Here is a 12,837-nt window from a genome sequence, read left to right as displayed (position 1 = left end):
AGTGCTAATGAAAATTTATTTTTAAAAGTAATCATTGACTGATTTACCAGCTTCAAAATAACCTACTGCTGCCTACCACTATTTTAAGTGCCTTGTCAGTTACACCTGTGCTCAACAGTTACTTGGTGGTTGAAGCAGCATTGGTGCCAGCTTTCTAGCTTCTCTTACAGATGCCGGTACTGTGTAAGTATGCATTACGGGGAGCCACAACAAACACAATTATCTGAATTTGACGCTTTTTAGGTTTTAAAGAACCCAGGGTCCCGCCCACTTCCTGGAGACCTCCCGACCTCCCCGCTCGCAGCGGTAACGCTGCAGCCGAAGGGGGTCCCGGCGCAGCACGGGGCAGAGCGCCCGCTGCCCGGGGTGGCGGCCCCGGCGGTGAGTCGGGCCCTGCCGGGCGGGGGGCTCCGCAGGGGCCCCTTTCGGTGCCGGGGCGGCGGCGGCCGGAGCCCCCCGAGGGCCGCCCTGCGGCCACCTGTGGGTGCCGGGTCCCCCAGCCCGCGCGGAGGGGCTCCTGCCGGCGGGGGGCGCCCCGGGCCGGGGGCGGGCGGAGGAGGTCGGGGTGCGGGGTCTGGCGGTGGGCGAGGTTCGGGGTGCAGAACGCGCGGGGCTCGCCCGGCCGGGGAGAGGCCGGAGGAAACCAGCCGAGGGGAAAGTCGCTTTGAACCGGCGGAAGATGGGGGTGGGGTGGCGGGGATCGGTGTCCGTCGGTGTTCGCATGGGTGGGGGCAGGGCAGCACCGCCCGCGCGCTGCCTGCCGCGGAGGGGGTGCAGGTGGCGCAGCCGCCCCTTCCCGGCGGGATCGCCTCAAGGGAGTCGTGGCTGCTTCTCTGCTGACGGCGGGGGGCCTGTGATGTCTGTGCTCCGTGTTTTTCTGTTAAATACGTAGGATTTAACCGTCTGGATTCATCCTGGCTAAATCTGCTTAAGGGTTGGTACGCCAGTAAATCGGTTCTGGGGTAGCTGCTTTGGGATAAGGCTGGTTATTGTGGAGCACTTAAAAAAATCAATGTGTAAAACCAGCTGTTCTGGAGTGAGCGTGTGCTTCCGGTTCAGATTCCCAGTGAGCGTTTCTAATAGTTGTCTTCATCACAAATTTAATGTGAGCCACAATTGAAGTATTGCCCCTAATCTGAATCCTGTCCAGATGCAAGCATAACATAAAGAGCCCATCTAGAATCAGCACAGAGCAATGTATACAGGTGTAAAATGCAAGAGCAAACGTGAACCATCTGCTAGTGACTCCCTTTACAAACGTGGCACCTGGCACAGGCATCCTTCTAGTGATCATGGCAGGCAATTGGAAGTATAGCTTGAGCCAGTGTTTAGGAATACTTGGGGAGTGGGGGGGAGAAGAAGAATAAAAGGATAAAAGGCTTCCTAGCATGTTTCTGAGCCCCTTCTTCCAGGACCGCTTGTTGGCCTCAGAAGCTATAGGCAACTTCACAGAGTTCTGTCCCAGCAGAGATCCAGCTGAGCAGCTGCGCCTTTTCTGCTATTCACCTGGCCAGTCTTGTTTTAATTATTTATTCAAGGTCACAGACCATGGAAAATTATGTGTTCCTGAGCTGAGACATACACATATATGTATGTCTAAAAGTGCAACTGTTTACAGCACCCTCAGTATCTTAAAGAACTAATGCATTAGCTTTTTTGCATTTGAGAAGTGTTACGCAGCCTCTAACTAGAGACTTGAGGCAATTGTTTGGATGCTAAATGGAAGAAGAGAAAACTCAGGGCTTTAGCAATGTTCAGGGTCAATATCCTGAGATGCTCAGGTTTTATGTAAGCTACTTGCAGTGTCTGAAGTTTTGTTTGTTTCTCTGTTTTACCTGTTTAGGTACGGACTGAGCAAATAAAGCAGAGTGATAAATTGGGTTAAAGGTGGAGGCTGAACTGGAAATTCTTGCAAATTCATTTTATAGTCAACTGACCAAATCACTGAGTAACTGCATAGTGCATGAGTGTAGTTTTTCTTCACCAATCCTTGTATCCTTTATATTAACTTTTTTTCTGCTACTGACAGTTTAAGGGGGAGGGTGAACAAACTGACAAAGGGTAATCTGATTTTATATTTTGTGACATTAAAAGGGGAAAGCTCTCAGGCAGCATGTGAGAACCTTGTGCAGGGTTATTTATAGAAGACTCATCTGTCCCTCAGGGAAACAAAGAAACCTTTTCAACCCTGTTTAAAGTACAGGAATAATCTAAGTTAAAACCTGCCCAAGGGCAAACCGTGAGTAACAATTCTGAGTTTATCCTCGGACAGGGATCATGTTGTGTCTTGGCTGTACTCTCTGCACTTTGTGTAATCACTGATCCTTCTGCGAAGTTAACTGCAAAATACCACCTTCTGTGTGAGTTAGGCTTTGATTGTATTTTATGTGGCTCTGTGGAGCTATATATGAAGAAGGCTTCCAAAGAAGATCCTACATCTGAAATCCTCCGGTAGATCAATGACAGGTTAAGTATGTTAGAAATGCTGTTGCAGAGTGTACTGGCAAGCTTGGCAAGTTGTTTTACAGTGGCTTAAGAAGGTTTTGCTTCAGATTCCAACTCCACTCCTTTGCTGGAGTTGCTATCTATATAGCAGAGCTGATGAGGGTAATGTGGACTTGTGACTTGGGAGCTCTTGTGCAAAGGTTAGCATTTTAGCAACTGGGAAAGCAGGTAAATGCACTAAAATGGCAGACTGGGTAGAAGTATCTGAGAGATGAGCACGTGAAACGTTCTGTTGGCCTGGAGGGTTGGGAGAGGAGACAGAAAGAAAGGTGGGTAACCTTCAACAGAGAGAGGGGCAGTGCAGGAGGCAAGTGGCAACATTTTAAGTTGGCATAGCACGGCCACCAGCACCAGCTGGTTTGGCCACAGTGACTCATGGTTTCAGGTGCCTCTCTTCTGGAAGCTACTGCATTTCAGTCTCCAGGCAGAACTGGCAAAACAGAAGATGTTCCTGCTTCTTACCCATTTCAGTGCAAAGTCAGCAGTTTATTTAAGTGAAATTTTTCATTCATGCAGCTGGGGTTGCAGACATAAGTTTGCTCCTGACACTTCTGCTGCAGGGCTGTGACACTTAACAGAGGGGCACAAGTGCAAATTTATTATAGAGGCACAGGGCCTTTTGCCACCTGCTCGCCATTATGTGTTTGCTGCCTGCACACTGAGCCAGGCTGAGCAGTGTGCTCGCTGTGGATTGCAGGCTGGCACAACAGCTTCTTCTAGCTCCTCCAAAGCCAGAGGGGCTGTCTGTCAGTCAGCCAGCCAGTCAGTGTGCACCCTTTCTTTTGTCCTTCCTTAAGATCCCAGGTTGTTACTCTACCCTTCAGATCCCTATCCAGACATGATGAGGAGCTGTAATCTGATGCAAAGAAGGGCCATCTCCCATCCCATTAGCATCAGAACTTTTCGATGGTGCTTAGATAGTGAAGGGCAGTAATGTTTTACATCTCTACAGGAAGATTCACGAAAGTTTCTCTGTCATATCCGTTACTGACAAAAAAGCTTTCAAAAGCAGCTGCAGTGACCACTAATTCAATCTGCTTTTATTACTAAGACCAGAGAAGTGGCTGAGATGCTCCCAGAGGTTGGTATGCCTTTATGCCATCCAAACCCCAAGACAGCTGGAACAGAGAACCACTTACCACACAACAGCATAACAGTTCCCCTGCACCTGCTGCCTAAACCCTGTGAGTGTAATTCTCTGACTCCCGAATTCATCACGTATTAGAGAAATTCCCTTGTCTTAACAACCCGAATGGTTGTCCCTCATAGGAGCAGCATGGGGCATTCTTCTGTTTGTGGGCTCGGGAAGACTTAGAGTAAGCTATCAGTATGCGTATATTTGTGACATTGTCCAGCAGCAACACCACAAAAATTAAACAATCTTTGCTGTGATGGCGGGTTTTGAAATCATGAACTGCAGGCTTTGCCTGGCCCCTGGGACACAGGTTCCTTGCTTCTGCTCTGAAGTAAGTCTTTGCAGTCTCATGTGTTTCAGTGCTACCGGGAAGCTCAGCTTGTCTGTTTCCAGTGCTCTGCTTTACGCAGGTAGGGCTGCCGGCACAATACCCACAATCTTTTTGACAATATATCCTAAGAAAAACAAATGTCCTGTAATGTTCCACCAGGAATGTCATGTGGTGCAAAATTTTGATTCTTTTTTTATATACCCTGCCTCATTTGAAGCATGTTTGGGGGGGGATTATCATGTTCGTTTTAGTTTCTTTCTATGTACAGGTTCTGTCATTCCTGTATTTCTGCATGTTTAAAGAATAAGGCATGGATGTGCCCTTACTGCCATGCTTATCTTCCCTCTGAAGGAATTCCAGCTACTAATATTGCCAAGAAGATGGGAACACATACCAAAATTGCACAAAATGCAAAACACAGGTTTGCAGCCTTGAACACGTAACTAGTAAATAATTCCAGAGCTGTATCCATGCATGAGAACTAACACTATTAAGATACCTTTTTAAGGACATGTCTAAACAGAGAAACTCTACCAACATGATGATGGAAGAATAGATTTTTGTGATTTATCAAGTTCCATATCTAAAAGAGCTCTAAAACACTCTGCCAGTGTCATTGCAAATATTAAGCTCAAGCCTAAACCTGTGGGAGCTGAATCTTCTTGACTACCTATGTTGGCTTTGGCTGGAGAAAGGACAAATGACAAATTTAATATTTAACGATTGCATAAGAAAAATCCTGGCCAAAATTGCATCTGTTAAAATACAGAACAAAGATGGAAAATTTTGTGGTGGTTGTTGGTTGTTTTTTTTTTAAACGCCCCCCAACTCCCTTCAGTAAAGCTACCTAAACTGAGCCTTTTTCCTTAAATCTAAATAAAGCCTTTGAAACATCACTTACATGCAAATGAAGTTTTAAATGCTACTGTTTGAACTGGAAGGTGTTTATCATGTTTCATCAAAACAAGGTGCAAAGCAAAAGGTTAATGGGGCTTTCTGGTGGAGGACAGGGCATCCATAGAAAAGCAGTTAACCAAGATTCAATTAATATAAATTTACTTGAAAATTCATATAAAAGCAAGCATTTTCTCCTTAACAGTATTAAATCTGTGTCTCTTTCTGTATAATGAACACTTTTAAGTCCTGCTCTTCCTCATATTTTTATACCTTTGTTTTGTGGGAGAAGATTGTACAACTTAGAACTGACTCCCTCTTTTTTCTCTGAATGGATTTGCATCCGACTTCTATAATTTCTTCTGTCTTGGTAGCTGCAAAACAGTACCCTTAACTCTTTCTTGTCTAGCAGCAGCAGGGTGAAAATACCATAAAATGTAAACCAGCAAGTAAATGTATGAACTTCAGAAAGACTGTTATTTGCAGGGTTGTGGGGAATTACAGAGAACATAAGAAAACCAGCAAAAAAGTGTATTTGTTTTTAACACTATCGGTTCTTTACCTTTATGCCATGGGTTTTCTGTTTGGGAAAGATCGGCTTAAAGCTATCAATGAAATACATAAACTGCAACACCTTGGTATTAATAGTAGCTAAATATTGAATTTAATGTAGCTAAATATTGAATTTAATGTCAATATTGTTTTAAATTCATTTTTTGCAAAAGGAAGCCAATTGAAACAGGTATGTTAAGAAGTGCTGACCTACGTATGGCTTACCTAGTCTCAATACTTAGCATAGCTTAAGAACTGCTTTTTGCTGTTCAGTGGCAGAGCACAAGTGACCTGATGATGTATATTTGCAGTGGTTTATAATCTTTCTTATGGCTGCAGAAAGTGTTGGCTGTATTTCTTGCGTAAAACAATCAGTGAGGCCTCTAAGATATGTTGAAAAGGAGAATGCATTTAATGCATTCTAGCATCAAGATACTTTTGAGTGTTGTTTCTGGTATTTGGCTACTACCCTTGGCAAATGCTCCTGCAGCATCTGAGTCGCGCCAAAGTACAGATTACTGTATTAGTATAAACCTAATTTCATTTGCCGTTTCCATTTGGGGAGTGGGAATTGCAATTAAGTGACTGCGCTCTGAGCATTTTCATTCTGCCTGATCCGCAGTCAGGATGATCATTTGTAGGGTACCCATGGCACAGCCATCTGGGACAGAGTTATATTAAATTTCTTCACCAAGATTCACCAGAACTGGTCATCAGTGTTTAAAGGTTAAGAATATAGAATATAACCTATAAGTAATATTAATGTCTCTTCACTGTTTCTGTGCAAATGATATTTTAATATCTCAACATGACAGCTTCATATAATTTCATATTCTTTCTTGTCATGGAAAATACCTCATGACTGTGCTTCATCAGATCTGTTATATGGAGATTCTGAGTTAAAGGAAACAGGACAGCCGGCACAGCACAGCAGCAATATACAACCCAAATCTTATCCTTAATGAATCTATACAAAAGTTTTGCTGATTACTTCATTGAGGTCAGAATTGGGTCCTCACCTTGGAATATTTTTTGGTTTAACAGGGTTGGTCTAGATTTTCACCATTAAGAACAGAGCAAGATATGAACTGGGAGAGTCTCCCTCCCCAGATTAGAAATCTTTCCCTTTTGCCTCCCAAATTTCATTCCAAAATATTAAGGACCAACGTAAGGGACAAATAAAACCACCACAAACCAATAATTATTTCACTCAAATTGACTTTACTCTCATAAGCTGAATGTTATTATTATAAAATGTATTACAGCAATACTGAACCAGTAACAAAATGCTTGAGCAACAGAGCCAGTAGTCGAAGGAGATGTGTTTGCTTCCCTAGGTGTAGCCATAATTGTAATAAGCCTTTACACTAGAAAATGTTGAGTGATGTGTTAGCATAAATGTGTCACATTATAAAACATAACAAACTGCTGCTGTTTCTTGCTTAGGTATGTCTGAGTGAAATGAGAGCTCATTTAAGAACCTGTGAAAAATGTACAGAAAAATATGGATGTGTAGGGGAGCTTGAAGATGCTGCAACAAGGTAGACCTCAGTGTTGATGACACTGTAAAACCACTTTTGAGTTTGTTATCCCAACATAGTAAAGTCAAACTGTAGAAGAAGCATCTGATTTTTTTTTTAATTGCAACATGTTTCTGTTTCATAAGTTCAACACAAATCCTTTATTGTTTAAAACATAATATGCAAATAGTACTCAAAATGGATGCTTTTTTTTGGTGTATGACTAAAAAATAATGCATTTTACTTGCAGTCAGTATGATTTTGATAGAATTCAGCTCCACATGACCTGTTTTGTAGAAACAACTGTATTTTGACAAGTCAGCAGTTTTTGCTATTTTAATTGGGGGACAATTATGTTTACTTTCAAATAAAACTCCTTAAAGATGTTGGTTATTTCCAGAATGAATAGGGTTAATAATAATCTAAATGTAATTGGCTCTCTTCTAATAATTTGTTCTTCAGAAATAGTTTTGAGTTAAGAAGACTGACAGCTTTCCTTATTTATATGTTTATAGTATAGATAAATATTTGCAGAACATGTATTGTATGTTAAAAGTTTAAATCTTTAGTCCCTGCTATTCTTTTTCAGGGCAGGACCTGTTAGAGCAATCAATTAGGTGTGTAGTAATTCTAGAGGTCTTGAAGTTTAATGGCCTTTAGTTTTGTCCATTAATGATTAGAAGCAATTTAGGTATCACTATCAAAATGCTTTTTAATTTATGTAACTTAAATTCCCTATACTCTTTGCTATTTGAATTCATAAATGACACATTATTCAGGCTGCTTGCTCAGAAGACCTATCTCCTTATCAGTTATTGTTCTTCTGATGCTCAGAAAAACTTGAACATTTATCCGCACACATCTGAAAACTGCACTAACCTGAAAACAGTGTCTCCACCATGCAACAAGACCATACTCTATCCTGAAAACTAAGTAGGAATCCTGTGCAAGAAAGCACTGATACTTAATGGGGGCTCCCGAGAATTGGTAGTTGGGTCACACATGTTCCAAGTGTATCACAGCAATTAAATGATGCTTTTATCAAATGTCTATAGTTGTAGTGTTCAGTATTTTCATCTGTGCTTCTCTAAGTTCATGGTTATGTTAAGAGTGCTTTTCTGGATCGATATCCTGACATGCTGGCACAGTTCTGTGCAGTGCTTGCAGCATCCATTAGCAAGGCTGACCTTTTGCCAGCATAGCATACATCACACCCAGGTACATGTCATACACCCATGATGCATTTTAGCTATGGCAAAAGGAGCTCCTGATGATACCTGACCACAGAAATCTAAATACTACTTTTATTGCTTGTAGTTTTTGCTGAAAATGTATCAATTACATCTGCATCCAGTAACAACTTCCTACCTCTTATTCCCAGATATTCCTGTCCTTTTTGCCAGTGTGAAGTAGATGAGGCTGAGCTGATGGACCACTGTCTCACATGTCAGAGTGGAAAGAGCAGCAGTGGAAATGTATGTAAGTATGTATTTTACTGAATTCACAGGTTAAACGGATTAATTCTAGCAAGCATTACTGATAGGAGATAATAGACAAAGAAAAAATTACTAATTGTTTAATTGATTTTGACAGTGAAAGAAAAACATACCTATATTCATTCCCTCTGCCCATCTCTCACTGACCAAGTGTGTATGCACATAATATTTAAAACACTAGCACTTCTATCACTGTGAGTGCTGATAGGAGCGCTGAAAATGGTGTAGGAAATCTTGTAATGGGTACAACAGTTACTTACAGCCAAGACAACAAGCATTATTAGCTTCAGCAATTTGCCTGTTTTTAAATCCCACATGTGCTATTTCTACTGCCTTAACTCAGATTTATGTGCAGCATTTGCTGTGTATTCTCATCTGGGTTTTGAAGTTATGAGAACTGCTTATGTGACCTTATATAGGAGTCTGTCATAGCAGGGTTTTTAATTCTTTTTTTAAAGATAATGTTACATAAATGGCTTCATTCTGAAGGTCCATGGGGGCTGCGAGGTCTTACTGTGACCCTGCCTGTAGGACTGAGGTCCATAGGGTTGTAGACTCAGATCTGGACAAGTGTAATTTACTTCCCTGATAGTTACTTGCTGCAGCATTTTCGACTCCAATTCTCACATGTGGCAGGAGTGTTTTAGAGAGGTTACAGACTGAAGGGCTTGTAGACAAATCAACCAACGCTCCTGTTTCCTGCAGCAGGTGGGAAGGGGGAAACCGGCTCCATTCCCTCTTACGTTGCAGGTTAGTTTTCACCACCTTAACCATGATCATATTAGTAAGTTATTGTGAAGCCAGAGCTCTGAGTAAACTAAAGGAAGCATTCCCTCAGAGTATATACTGTGTTCACATTTGCCTGAGTTAATGCTTTAATGCATAACATTTTGCCAAATTTTGTATTCTTCAGATTAGACTCTGTATTTAATTCAGGCAACTGAAATATTTCTCAGTAATTTTTATCACACCTATCAGTCTATAAGCTCTTATTTTTTCACTCGGGGCAAATTCATAAATAGCCGTGTTGTGTATCTGTAGAGCAGAATCAAGCCTTAAAACTTAGAAAATTATTAAATGCTTAGCTCAATTCAGAGTTGCATATAGAAGCTGATCCTGAGACTTGTAATATGCATTATACAGCCTCTTTTGCACATTTCTGTGAAACCCAACGGAAAAAACAATGCCCAGAACTATGTTTGCCTGCAAATAATGTAAAAAGTATAACCAGGGAAATGAAAATGTGATCTTTTAAGTCATACTGGTTTCATAACTGCTGTAGTTGATTTATAAACTGTAGGTCCCACACCATTAATACAAAGCAACGAGAGGGAACATGCTGAGAGGTGCACTTCATTGTTTGCTACTGCCACGCTGATCCTTCCCTTTAGTCCTAAAATACCTTTTGAGTAACTGTTTCAGGAGTACCTGAAAAAGAGATTTGGCACATCTTTTTCAATGGTTTTATTTCAAACTTAGAATAAACACATTGGACTTCTAGTTCTAAGAAAGGCATAGGATTTTTTGGCGTGTTGTATCATAATGCTCATTACCATAACATGTCATAAAGCTGGTTTTAGTCTACATGTAGTATATTCACATGGTGTATTCCATGATAATCATCTTTTTAGCATACATGCAGTGTTCTCATGATATTGCTTAAATGAATAAATGTTGCAGCAACTGCAACTTTTATATTACAAAGAACCCACAGGAAGTAATTCAGCTTTTCTTTTGGTGAAGTGGTTTAGGCACTTCTGTTGTAAACACACACATGAATGAATTTGTTATTGATGACCAGAGAAGTCTTGCATGTGTCTTGTAGCATTTTATCATCCAAACAGTGGCTTGGATGACAAACAATGGGTTATTTGTTATTAGTTTGCTATTTGAATGATAAACAAATGGGTACATGAATTGTTTGGATGATAAACAAGTTTTGCATTGCCTAAAAAATGCTTTTTGAGTGACTGTTATTTTGTAGCTAGTAGGAGGGAATATATTAACCATCAGATCTATATAGGTTGACAATCCTTGGAATGTCTGCAGGCACTAATTACGCAACAGGGATCAGCATAATTGACAGTTGATGTGAAAGTGTACTGTGCTTAGGAGTATTTGTTTTGCTCAAAGAATGCTATTTGGCCATAACAGATCCACTTATTTCATATTCCTGTTTTTTAAACATTGATAATATTTCTTCTCTAAGACCTCCAAGATGAAAACTGAGTACTTCCTTCCATTTATTTATAGCGTTGTCCAAATTGTTGTTAAATACCTGGGAGAGATCCACACTGTTTCAGCAGAAATTTTGTAAGGCGTCTTCAACTCAGACACGCGCCATTACAAAGACTACATAGTAAGTAATGGTATTTGCAAACTACTGGACTTGATTTCTTTATGTGTATCTTCCACACCTTTTACAATCAAGAAGTTGTGAAAAGAACTGAGCAGGTAACTTCACCAGGAAGTCACTAAGCGTGGTAGATGTGTACAGAAACAGCATAGCCTGGTACTCAGAGGTGCCAACTCAGGGATTCTGTCCTCAGTTTTGTTGCTGTCTAATGGTGGGACAAGGGAAAGGTAACCCATTTCCTCATTTCTTAACAGGTATTATGTGTGACTCATGACTATAAATTACTTGGAGATCCTCAAATGAAAACCTATGTACTTTAAATGAAAGTTGTTTCAACAACCCATTTTTATTTAGTAAGAACCTAAGATGACACAGTTGTACTTGTGAAAGCTGCCGCAGCTGTTTGCTGTCTAAGCAGGCTGTAAAACAGAAAGTGCAGCACAATCATTAACATGCTGTTAGAATTTCTCAAGAATATTAGTTAGTGCTTTCTTTTATTTATTTTTGATACTCATCCAGACAAAATCCCAAAGAAAGATATAAAATGTTTTTTCAAATGGTGCAAAAGCACTAAAGAAAATTATGTCCAAATGGAGGGCAAGGGTGAAAAACCATCTTAATAATTCAAACCTGTAATTCATGCACATGGCAGAAAAAGATTTCTGTATGATAGCACTTTAATGATAGCGCACACATATAACTTCATAAAATACAGCTAAGACTAGAGTTTTTATTTCTATACACAGTAATATAAGATGCATCACCAAATTGGACTCCTTATTAAAGAGCAGTAGCACTGTTGGGCTTTGCATAATCAGTGAATTAATCTGTTTCTCCATCTGACATTCTCATTTATTTCAAATTTCATAATGATTTCTCTTGCTTTATGTTGCAGTGTTTACTGCCAAGGAGTAGAAAGTTAGGCAGTAAACTTTAAACATGGATGTAAACACATGGAAACCAGTGTTTTGTTAACTGGTAACTCAAGCAGTCAAAATTAAATATATTAACATATCAATTACTATCTTGATAGTCTATAAAATATCCTTTTTTTTTTTCTTTCAGGACACAAACACTATTGGAGAAGTTCTTATTGAAAGAGTTCTAGATGGGTCATTCTTAGAATATGTGCACATGAATCATCCAAACATCACGTAAGAACCACTGCAGAACAGTGGAAGAACATGTTCTGTAGATAAACATGGTCATTAAAATTTAGCCTTTTGCAATTAATGGAGTGTTAGTAACCTGCATGGACCTAATTTTTTTTTCTTACACATTCTTTGTTAAACTATTTTTTTTAAATTGAATTTCAGTTTAATTTAAAAATGTGTTGTTTGGTGTGGGGATTTTTTTAAGGATAAAAGAAAATATTGTCAGTTCCTCTGCCTAAAATGTGATGGTCTTGAACTAGCTGCAGGTCCCGTATTGCAGATACACTGGCTTTGACAACAGCCTCTCCCATCTGTTCCAGGAGCAGGCCAGTCTTGTGTATATTGATGATGACAATGTGATGCTGGAGTCAGATGACAAAAACGGCAGCATTTTGGATGCTACAGGACCAAACAAATTGGAACACACACATCCCATGCCGCCCCCCCCCAGCAGTATTGGGCATACTACCTACTGTCAAGGACCACATGTAAGTTTCCATTTACAGTACAAAATGAGACTCATAATCTCGAAATGATAGCAAGAGATTACGATAGTTTACAATAAAAAAATAGAAACCTGTTCAAGAGATTGACAGTTTAACTAACCTGTATACTTACTATAAACTTTGAAAAATATGTAGTTTTTTCATGTACAGTATAACATAGTATCTTTCCAAGATGCAGTTGATCTGTAACAAAATTCATGTTCATGCAATGTACAGTGATTAAAGTAGCTTTAATCACATGGTAACATGTTAACAAAGAAACTCCCAAGAGACTTTGGGTCTTCACTAGTTTTTCTTGGAATGAGAAAGCAGCTGGTTTTGGGGAGGAGAAAGATTCAATGTTCCATGTGCCTGGGCAACGTGTTTCCTTTCTCCTTGAGAACTGTCC

The 12,837-nt window shown here is 40.2% G+C and overlaps 1 long non-coding RNA gene across 1 annotated transcript; it reads left to right on the top strand.

Moving 5' to 3' along the window:
- Nucleotides 1-295: 295 nt before the first annotated feature.
- Nucleotides 296-12,364, top strand: LOC114015935 (uncharacterized). The gene is made up of 5 exons (XR_003560124.2): nucleotides 296-381; nucleotides 6,864-6,958; nucleotides 8,319-8,412; nucleotides 10,687-10,792; nucleotides 11,855-12,364. It is a non-coding gene; the product is annotated as an uncharacterized LOC114015935 (long non-coding RNA).
- Nucleotides 12,365-12,837: the final 473 nt, after the last annotated feature.

The sequence above is a fragment of the Falco cherrug genome, chromosome 3 (assembly GCF_023634085.1).
Source record: "Falco cherrug isolate bFalChe1 chromosome 3, bFalChe1.pri, whole genome shotgun sequence".
NCBI classification, from domain to species: Eukaryota; Metazoa; Chordata; class Aves; order Falconiformes; family Falconidae; genus Falco; species Falco cherrug.
This window is presented reverse-complemented; position numbering and strand designations above follow the sequence as displayed.